Below are 12,499 nucleotides of genomic sequence, written 5' to 3'. Positions count from 1 at the left end.
CATTAGTGCTCGTATGATCGCACCCTATAGGCCTACGAAAAAGGCACCTTTCAACCATGAGGTTTAAAAGGTGAGATGATAATGAGTCTTGAATAAGGGTTTATACGTCGTGAGCTATCTAACTAAGTTTATATTAGTTCTGAGTGTATTGTTTTCCAATTTTTATGGTGTTCTGAAAACAATTCATAACGAGAGTTTATATATAATAAACTTATGAATTTTTGGTAGTATTGCTCCCAATGTAATAATACGCATGCCCATTTCATTTGTATGATTCTAGTATATTTAGTTTTAGAGAAAATTTTGTGCCTGATGCAGGTCTACACCACATCATTGCAAGGAAAAGTTCGGACCGCAAATAAATCCTTCGACCAGTGTAATCACTAGATCTCAGGGTCAAGCCTACACATGGAGGAGAGTACCATCAACGCATGCTCATAACCCAATCTACAAGGTCTTGTGAGTAGTATGAACTCTACTCATGATGATCCGTCCCTTGTGGCGCTTGAAACGAAGTCGATGCATCCTGTAGTTCTGCAAACCTACGCTCGGCTACGACCACTCTCTCTTCGGGTGTCGAGTGTCTATCCTGATAGTCTTTTGCCTTCACCCGAGCGGCGATAAGGTCCTTAATGAGTTGGTCTCCGAAATAGCAGTCGCTTTCCAAGTCTCGAGTTGTGAGATGGTAGCGAATGTAGCAGTGCGCAACTTCCTAACTCGATGTTCGTGATCTGTTGGGTCATCACCGGGAGGGCTCTGTCAACCGGTCCCCTATAGTTGAGGTCTTTGCAACCTCGTTGGTCTTCAAATGGCGATCGATGTCGCTGATGGCGAATCCACCCTTCGATCAATGTTGCCCAACGGGGCACATGTCCGATGTAGTCGAAACGGTTTTGCGAAGACCCTGGCTATGCGCGGAGAGTTGATGACCTCCGGCTCCACTTCCGACTCTTTTCCTAATCATCCACTAACTCTCTGGGTTCGGAAAGCAGGGGTCTATTGGTGAGTAGAATCTTGCTATGATGTACGTGCGAGAATAGGGGTTTGATCCTCCTTAATTACTTCTATAATGACATGCTGCATACCAGTTACATATAACAAAAGATATGATAGACCTTCGAATAAGTGATCATACTCCAAAACCACAACCAAACAAGGAACAGGAAGTAAAGCAATGATCAAAGATTCTAAGTCTACGATATCTAAGTTATATATAACCTTAGCATATTCACTTAGTGATTATAGATCTACTAGCACGAATCTATTTAGTTTTCACATAAGTTATAGTACCACAAAATACTCCTATAGTATTTTAAATGTTATGTTGGGTTTTTAACGATTTTCTTGTATGAGAAGTTTTTAGGCTTGTTGCTCACTACGACCATTCACCGGCACACGTTGGTCACACCTCGGATAAATATAGTTGATCAGGCTATATTCATCCGAAGTCTGATTACATATCCCAAAGTCTACTCGTAGTGTCCAACTCCTCATTTTACTTTTGTATCGTCCTAGACATGACACAATATTAGTATGTATGCATGTACTCATACTTTTAACAAGAAACTATTTATTTCTAAAAGTATAGTTATTTGAAAATGTTTAAATCAAATTCTTTAGTCCCAATGCATTTATAGTTTGTATATCTTATGTGGTTAGATATACTTAGTTCACTATAAACAATGCTCTGATACCAATCTGTCATACCCCCAAACCAAGGATGGCGGAACGTCCGGGGGCGGCAGACTTCATGTATAGTATCATAACAACGAGTATAACAATGACCAAAGAAAATACAACCATCATAATATAAATGAAAAGGTTACACCGTAGTATGAGTTTACATATTCCAAAATTAATTACACTATGATGACAAAATGAACTGTTTGACGCCTTAGTGTCCCATCCTCAAAAGCCGCGATTTACCTGTTTTACTGATTTCCTGAGAATACAAGTAGTTTTGAAAAAGTGTCAACAATTAAGTTGGTGAGTTCATAAGCTTTTGGATGTAGAGTTTGAAAGCCTTTGTTTGTAAATGTAATGTATACTTCAAGAAAATCCAATGTTTTCCTTATAAAATGTTTGTAGCCTTAAATCCCAAGACCGAATGTATGCATGCGTTATGTACTTTTAACGTGTTTGTAATTGTAATGTATACCCAAGAAAAATCCCATATTTTCCTTATAAAAAGTTATGTAGTCTTAAATCCCAAGACCGAATGTATGTATGCGTTATGTTTTGTAAGTAGTTTCAAAATAGGTAAAACCCCTTTGTGATGTAGAAATTCCCGTAAACTATATGTGTCGTTATCTCCCTGTGTGAGTCACAATAACCATACTATAACATAGATGCCGCTGAGACGTTCTTCAGAAGTCGGAATCGAAATGACATTTGTCACCCCCGATCGGCCGATCGGGCTTATGCAAGCAGCATGGGTGTGGGTTGTCAATCCCAATATAGATCTATATACAATTATCACGCTCTCCCTACAAGAGACTCTGGTTATAACTGCTCAGGAATTTTTAACCCGTACTCTAAGGGTACAATGAAGACGTGTCTCACAATTTACGATAACGAGTTTACGTGTAGTATACGAGTAAAACCTTTTCTATGGTGGAATTGAAATCCCCTTTTGTGTAGTATGATTGAAATGTGAAATCTATAAACTATACCTATGATAATTTATCATGTGGTAATTGAAAAACCCATTTGCATGCAGAGTAAAACCTTTTCTGTGTGAGAATTGAATCCCTTTTCTACATGGTATGTTGTATTCTAAAAATCCATAAACTATGCTTATTATAGTTTATCGTACTCATTCGAAATGTAGGAAAACTCTTATCATGAATGACTAATTTCTGTTTATGATGTTAAATTAACAACAAATGCATTCAAAATTTAGAAACTTATTGTTATACACTTTGCTCAACATGTTACAAAGTGTTGTCAATATTGTAAGTTATGTAAATTGTTTTTAAGTTTTCTGCATTGTTTTAGAAAATTCACAGAAATATCATACTACGTCGAAAACTGAATCCGTAAACTCTGGGAGTTAGAAAATGTGTCTAGTTTGGTCATAATTTTTATTATGATTTTTAGAAGTCTCTTACTTGTGTGAAAATGTTCATATTCACAGCTGGTCCGAATTCGTTTCTGAAATGATAGGCTGTTTTGCAAAAATCACCATAAATTGTAGAAAAATCGTATGGAGATGTGCAAGTAGTGATTAGAAAGGTATAAAGCTGAACCACTTTCATATTAAACAGTTTTGAAAGATATTAAGTTTAAGATGGTCAAAACAGTCCGTGAATAGGACTCAACGTTTCTGATGAAAGCCCCCCCCCCCCCCCCCCTAAAACTTGAAGAAAAACATGAAAATGTAGGGGTATGAACTCACCTTGAGTGTTTTCCTTAGATGTATGCTGAAGAGAAAGGGTTTCCAAGTCAAGAACACTTGATAGGAGCTTGGAGATTTGAAGATCTAAGAACAATTATGGTGACATTTGTTTTGAGAGATTCATAATCTGAGTGAAGGGGTGAAGAATGTTCAATGTAGGATGAGAATACTTACTGAATGAGGATGAGAAGCTCAAAGGCAGCCTTGGAGTCTCGAGTTCTTTGAGAGGGAAATGAGAGAGAAGTGTTTGTTTCTTGGTGAGAGAGTGAGTAAAGTGGAAGGAGAGATGGGGGTTTCCAACTTTTGATCAAGATACCAGCTGGTGGAGAGGTGTGAGAGGACAAATAGTTGACTAGGTATGGATGAATAGTGACTGAGGTTTGTCCTATGTGGGTATGGGGGTTAACTTGAGTCATACTTCATGGAAAGTTCAACACTCTATCTCAATATCTCACCCACTAGATATTGTCCTTAAGTTGAGATTTCCCCCAAAATGTGATTAAAATATGAATATATATGGTCTTATATGTCAAAATATAAGTTTGGGTGAAAATCTCACGTGAAAATCATGAAAAACGAGCTTAAAACGCAAAAGTGGTCGAAAACCGCGAGAAGGAAGCGAACCTGCGAGGGTTCCGGAGCCAAAGGTGGATATTCCGAAGCTCTTTCATGGTTCCGAAGTGGGGAGTCCGAAGCTGAGATGCGAAATTGTCCGGTTCCGGACTAAGAGGGTTCCGGACCAAGAGGGTCCCGAACCAAGAGGCTTCCGGACTAAGAGGGTTCTCTCCTTTGGGTTTTGGTTGTTTTCGACCGAGGAAGGTACTTAGAGAGATTTCACACACTTGGAGAGATTTAGGAGTGATTTCATATGCTTGGAGAGATTTGGGAGAGATTTCACTTGCTTGGAGAGATTTGGGAGAGATTTCACATACTTGGAGAGATTTGGGAGAGATTTCACATACTTGGAGAGATTTGGGAGAGATTTCACATGCTTGGAGAGATTTGAGAGAGATTTCACATGCTTGGAGAGATTTGGGAGAGATTCCACATTCTTGGAGAGATATCACATAAAATGGGAGAGATTAAGAGAGACTTTGTCGGGAGCCTTTATTAACGTTTTTCTTCATAGATCAAAGACCGTAGACTTAGCTACATCCCATTTTGAGTGTTATACACCCCCGAAGGGCACGTAATAGTGTTTTATAAAGTTGTTACTTCTCTCAATCTGATTAGGGGTTAGAATTTTGAACATTTGAAACTTTCAAGTGTTACTTTGCATTTAAGGTTTAGAGTCATACATCGGTAAACATAATATACACCATAATATACCAGGGTTAATTTAGTGGGTCAGCTTGACTTGTTGACTTTCTTTGACTTTGACTTGACCAGAAAGTGACGGTTGTCACAGCTTATTTGATTTAAGTGCTTACAGGCTTTAGATACTCAAGAATACAAGAAAGAACTAGCATTTCATGTGTCTTAATCTTGATGGTGGATACTTGTAGATAATATCATCTTCCTTGATCTTTCTATCTTCATCAACACCCAATAACCAAGTGGGTTCAGAGGCTCTAAAGGTTGTCATTCTAAAACACTCTATGGTTGTTTTTAATATCATTATAATCTTTGTGAATGGATCCTAGATGGTTTGGTTTTGTTATAAACTCGAAAATAAACTGGTTATTTTAAGACTTCTGTTTCCCGTTTTTTATGAAAAATTAACTTATATTTTATATAAAAACATATCAATACCTACTAAGCTTTCCCACAGCATAACCTATACCCAACATAGTATTAATCATGGCATACATAAGACAACCAATACCTATCGAGTCTTCAATTTGAGACACAAAAGATCGTTTATTAGGTAGACGCTTTAGATTAGGATTTATAGGAGTGCTAACAGGAGAACAATTCTCAAAGTTAAACTTTTTCAATATCTTCTCAATGTAATGATATTGGGTGATTGAAATGTCATTGTAATGATATTACCTCAGCCTCCCCCTGGTCTTTCATGTCAAAACTAGATGATAAGAATTTATTGGTTTTAGCAACTTCATATTGATCGATACCAAAAAGCAACATATCATCCATATATAGAAAAATTATAACTCCTTTCCCATAAGTGTCAAATTTGCTATATACACACTTGTCAACTTGGTTTACTGAAAAACCATTAGACAAGACAACAACATCAAACTTTTGTTGTCAATTTTTTGGTGTTTGTTTCAAACCATATATTTCTTCAACTTGCACACCTTGTGTTCATTTCCAGGCATCACAAAACATTCAGGTTGTTTCATTTAAATTTCCTCATCCAAGTCACCATTCAAAAATGTAGTTTTCACATCCATTTGGTGAAGCACAAGATTATGTATAGGTGCAAGAGCTAATAATAATATAATAATGGAAATTCTAGCAACATGAGCATAAGTATCAAAGAATCAATGCCTTCATTTTACCTAAAGTCGTGGATAACCAATTTGGGCCTATACTTATCTATTGTGCCATCCACCTTCATTTTCCTTTTGAGGACCCGTTTGCATCCTAACGCCTTGCAACCAGGAGGTAATTTAGACAATACCCAAGTATTGTTATGCATGATAGAATCAATTTGATCCTGAATTGCTTCTTTCCAGAAATAAACATCCCTAGAAGCCATATGTAACAACCAGTAATTTCAAGTCAATGAAAATCAAAGAAAGTCAATAAAAGTCAAAGAAATTCAAACATAAGTCAAATAATTAAATTGTTTAATATTTAATAATAAAAATTCATTTGGCTTGGATGATATTGGTTTTGGGAATCAAATCCCAAGTGTGGACCGAAATAACCTTTTGGTGATTTCATACGAGACCGAAAACTACTCCACCGAAATCACTATGCGAGGACCCCACCCTCGGACCGAAATCATGAGATTTCGGTATGGATAGGCCAAAATCTCCCATTTTAGGCGGTGGCACACTATTTTAGGGGATAAAATACACATTCCAAGGAAAGTGTCACGTCAATATTATCATAATATAAGAATCTAGAACCGAAAACACCCCCCATAAATCCCTCAATTACGTCCCATTTTCTCCTAAATTCTCTCAAAATCCATAAGAGTTTCATTCACATCTTCAAATCTTCAAAGCAGTTCCCCATAATATCTTCATATCTTCAAACATCCCAAGAACAACATTCATATCTTCAACACTTACCCAGGAAGCAACCTTCAAATTATTTCTTAGGAATTTATTTAGTAAGTGTCATATATCATTTAGTGTTAATACAACAATTTATTAATAGTTTATCTAATTTGTACCCGATATTATATGTTAATATAAATTAGGATACGATTATTTTCGCGTGTTCTAACGCGAGGATCATCGCTACCACATCGTACCAAAACAAAAACACACACTCGATGTGAATACAAGTAAAATGCAAGTAAAATGCAAGAAATCTTGTGTTAATGTCTAAACTATTTTCGCGTGTTTTAAGGCGGGGGGGGGGGGGGAATACAAGTAAAATGCAAGAAATCTTGTGTTAATGTCTAAACTATTTCAAATTATTTCAACTGTCGTTATTACCAATATATATATATATATATATATATATATATATATATATATATATATATATATATATATAAGATTCAACAGGCTTAGAATTTATGATTTCGCCTTAACTCCTGTTCCTTGTTTGGTTGTGATTTCAACTGTCGTCATTTGCTCGACTGTCTTTTCAATCTTAATTATATATATATATATATATATATATATATATATATATATATATATATATATATATATATATATATATATATATATATAAATTATTTCAACACGTTAAACAAAAATAATATTTTTGCAACTTATTTTATTACCGGTTATACCGAAACGTTAAATTTCACGGAATATCTTTATTTCAAATTTACGAATAGAACATGCACTTTAAACTATAATATGTATAGTTTATGGAACATACGCATCATTTTAATAGTCAGGGATACAATACAAAAATAATTATATAAAAGTATAATTATTTACACAACGATTACACTAATAAAGGAGACATACATACAGTTTATTCATTACAAAATGACTTTTCATTATTCTACACGTCACCGTCAATATAGCTTTGTGAGACACACTTCAAGTACTTATCTAAGTGCCAATGAAAGTCCTGAATTATAACTAGAGTCTCCTGGAGGGAGAGCATAACACTTGTGTATAGATCTAACGGGTCTGACAATCCCGCACCTAAATTGTTAGCTACAGTTAGGCCGGCAGGCCTGGGGTGACAAATGTCGTACCAATTCTGATGCCTGAAGAACGTCGTATCAGGCCATCTTAGGTCATCAAGCATGGTTATAAGCACTCACAATTTGGTATTAACAATACGATTAGTGTACGAATACATATATAACTTAAAATAGTTTTATTTAATAATAAAACTACAATATGATATTTTACAGTACAACTGCTGGATCCAGGCACATACATTCACAAAGTTTTCATACAAGTATAATTACAGAACATTATTTTCCAGTACAGTGAAACTTACATTTCAGGGAACATTCATTTATCATATGGTTTTATTCAATAATAAAACTACATTATACTATTTCAGAGTACAACAACACTTACACATTTTTGTCTGTAAGTATTAAGACTACAATTCATTTCAACAGAAAATATTGGATTTTCTGGAAGAATACACTTACATTGTCAAGGAACAAATGACATACTTCTAATACAAAAATGCTTATAAACTCACCAACTTAATTGTTGACACTCTTGTTAAAACCACTTGTATTCTCAGGAAATCAGTAGACATGTATCCACACAGGTTTTGAGAAGAAGGAGCTTCATAGAGTAAAGTCTTTTAGTTTTGCTATACATTTTGGTATCAAGTATACAATGATTTGAATATAGATGTAAAAACTATATATTATCAATATGATGGTTGTTGTACTTTGATTACTAATATGAAATTTTTGTGATACTGTACATGACGTCATCCGCCCCCAAACGTTTCCGCCGTTCTGGTATGGGGTGTGACAGATTGGTATCAGAGCATTGTTTATAGTGAACTAAGTATATCAAACCACACAAGATATACAACTATAAATACAATGGGGCTAAAACGCTCTGACTACAAGTATACTTTTAAAATATAAGTGTTTTATAAGAAGTATACGAACATGCATACATACCAAAATCAGTATCACAGTAAGAACTACATAAAAGTATTTAGATAAGTTGGACACTGCAGTTAAGCCTGGATAGTTATGTAATCATATTTGGGATAAATATAGCCTGATCAACTATATTTATTTGAGATACGACCAACATGTGTTTGGGAATGATCGTGGTGTTGCAACGAGTCTAAAACTTACCAACTCTATATACAAGAGGAACTCTAGAACCAAACATAAAGTTAAAATACTATAGGATTATTTTATGGGACTATAGCACTAGAACAACAATATTTAGGCCTCGATAGTTATATAACCTAATAGTCGAGAAGGGCCTTCTTACCAGAAATCAATCATGTGAAAACAAAGGACCCTTGCTGGTAAATCTATAATTGCTAAGTGTATATGTTAAGGTTATATATATAATTAAGATTTTATAGACTTAGAATTTGTGACTTCGCTTTTATTCATGTTCCTTGTTTGGTTGTGGTCTTAGAGTAGGATAACTTATTCGAAGGTCTATTTGATCTTGGTTATATATAATTTGTATACACTATGTGATAATAGGAGGACCCAGTATGGGTCACACTATACAAATTCATTAGAAGTGTTGCTATAAATTTCATAAATTGAATTCCGATTGTTTACTTATATTAGTAGACTTCTATTGTAAACCGCTTAATAGAACACTATAAAAGTCAGGATATGATGCGTTTAGGACTAAGATATATCTTGTTCAATATCACCTGACTCATGACCACTATAGAGGACTTATCGCCACTTCCTTTTTAAACCTTATAGAGAAAGATGCCACCATGTAAATAAAATAGGCGTTTCAACAACACACCACCAACTCCAAGCAACAGTAACAGCCGCCGTGGCAGCCGCCATGACCCAAATCAACGCAAGTGGTGCTAGTGGGGAGGGTAGTGGTGCCAAAAATTCTAACCACGGAGAAAGCCACCGACACCCAATGGAGTGTTCATATAAAGACTTCAAGAATGCCAAATCGAAGTCTTTTGATGGCAGCGGAGGTGTCATTACTCTAACACGATGGTTCGAGAAGACAGAATCAGTGTTTGAAATCTGTGTGTGCCCTGAAACTAGCAGGGTCAAATTTGCAATCTGCACTTTCATGGATAGAGCCCTCTCCTGGTGGAACGGCTATGTCAAATCGTTGACTCTCCTAGTAGCCAATGCCATGATCTGGGAATACTTGAAAATTTTGATGCTAGCAGAATACTGCCCGAGGGGCGAGGTGCAAAAGCTAGAGCAAGAACTCTGGGGTCTGACGATGAAGGACTCCAACATCAATTCTTATACTACCAGATTTAGTGACCTGGCTATATTATGTCCCGGGATGGTCACTCCAGAAAGTAAGAAAGTGGAACGGTACATCTGCAGACTATCTTCCTCGATCTAAGGAAACATGATAGCTGCACATCCACTTACTTTTGACAGTGCCAAACGTCTGGCACAAACACTCGTGGATCATGGAGTTTGCCAAGGCTTCATGAAAATGATTCCCGAGTAACCCAAAGAAGGTGGCAACAAAAATAAATTTTGGAACAAAAGGAAGGCCCAATCAGCACAAAAGTCCTCAAAGAATCAACAAACTGTGGCAGTCCACGTTGCTACTATTCCTATTACCGTTCCTGCTACTATTCCTGTCACCCCAGCACCCCCCAATCGATATGCTGGAACCCTTCCAAAGTGTGACATGTGCAACTTCCATCACACGGAAGTTTGTCGGGAAATGCATTGCAAAAACTGCAACAGGAAGGGGCACACCGCCCGTTTCTATAGGGCACCGGCACAACCAATCACCCAAGTCCCCGAAGTTGGAGTAAGCCAGGCTTGTTACGAGTGTGGTGAAACGGGACACTTAAAGAGAGATTTCCTAAAGACAAGGAATGTTGGTGGTGTGGGAAGAGTATTGGCAATAGGTCACGAAGAAGCAATAGCAGATCCTACCATGGTTACCGGTACGTTTCTCCTCAATAATTTATATGCATGCATTCTTTTCGATAGTGGTGCAGAGACAAGTTTCGTGAGCCATAAATTTAAACACCTACTTAAACAAAATCCCCAATCACTAAAAGACACATTCACCTTAGAAATGGCAAACGGAAAGACAGAGAGCACTAACGACATATACATAGGATGTACCCTCACTGTAAACAATTATTCCTTCCAAATCGAGCTTATGCCAGTCTCAATAAAAAGCTTCGATGTTATCATCGGCATGGATTGGTTAAGTCCTCACCGTGCTGATATCCTACGTTATGAAAAAACCATTCGTTTTAATCTCCCAACTAGCAAAACCCTCTTCATTTATGGTGACAAACCCGACACGAACCTTCAAATCATTTCTTGCGTCAAGGCTCAAAAGTATCTTTGCAAAGAATACTGCACCTTCTTAGCTCACGTGATAAATAAGAAGCAAGAAGTAAAAGATATCAAAGATATCCCCGAAGTTTGTAACTTCCCTGGCATATTCCCTAAAGATCTCCTAGGAGTCCCTCCTAAACGCCAAGTTGAGCTCAGAATCGACTTGATTCCCTGAGCTACCCCCGTATCGAAATCCCCATGCCATTTAGCACCAGTAGAAATGTAGGAACTATCCAGTAAACTAAACAAATTGCTAAGCAAAGTATTCATCAGACCAAGCTTCTCGCCTTGGGGAGCACCGGTCTTGTTCGTGAAGAAGAAGGATGGATCGTTCCGTATGTGCATAGACTACCGAGAGTTAAATAAACTCACTATTAAAAACCGACACCCTTTACCTCGAATCGATGATCTCTTCAATCAAGTTCAACGAGCAAGTTTCTTCTCAAAGATCGACCTAAGATCAGGATACCATTAACTACGAGTCCAGGATGAAGATATTCCTAAGACCGCATTCAGAACTCGCTACGGTCACTATGAATTCGTAGTAACGCCCTTCGGTTTAACGAATGCACCCTCAATGTTCATGGACCTGATGAACCGTGTGTGTCGAACTTACTTAGAAAAATTAATAATAGTCTTCATCGGTGACATACTACTCTACTCCCGAAGTAAGGAAGAACACAACCAACACTTACGACAAGTCTTGGAAACATTAAGGGCAGAGAAGTTGTATGCGAAGTTCTCGAAGTGCGAATTCTGGATTCGAAAGGTGGATTTCCTAGGTCACGTGGTCAGTGAGGAAGGGATTCATGTGGATCCCTCCAAAATCAAAGCTATCGAAAATTGGGCGACCCCTAGAACCACAACAGAGATTCGTCAATTTCTAGGTCTCGCTGGCTACTACAGAAGGTTCATTCAAAACTTCTCTAAGATCGCAAAACCAATCACTACCTTGACTCAGAAGGGTGTAACATTCAACTGGGAGGAGAAACAAGAAACGACTTTCGAAACACTAAAGCGAGCCCTCTGCAGCGCCCCAATCTTGTCCCTCCCCGAAGGGACGAAAGACTTTGTAGTTTACTGCGATGCAACCAGGCAAGGGCTAGGCTGTGTTCTTATGCAGCGAGGAAAGGTACGAAGTGCCTCGAATTGGGAGCAGTAGTTTTTGCTATGAAGATCTGGAGACATTACCTTTATGGTACGAAGTGCACAGTCTTCACGGACAACCAAAGCCTCCAGCACATCTTCGATAAAAAAGAACTCAACATGAGGCAACGACGATGGGTAGAACTATTCACTGATTACGAATGCTAAATTCGCTATCATCCAGGAAAAGTGTAACAACCCAAAAATCAAGGGTAAAAATTTCGTATTTAAAATAGCTAAAACATTGATACCATTTATTCCAAACGTTTCAATTCATCATTAAGTAAAACATTTATCAGAGTTCATCCCAAAATCAATCATTACGGAAATCATAGGTGTGTGCACTGCGAGCAATCCGAGCCCTTCATTTCCAAATCGAT

This window comes from Lactuca virosa, chromosome 3 (assembly GCF_052849685.1).
Source record: "Lactuca virosa cultivar CGN04683 chromosome 3, Lactuca_virosa_CGN04683_v6, whole genome shotgun sequence".
NCBI lineage: Eukaryota > Viridiplantae > Streptophyta > Magnoliopsida > Asterales > Asteraceae > Lactuca > Lactuca virosa.
Note: the sequence above shows the minus strand (reverse complement) of the source record.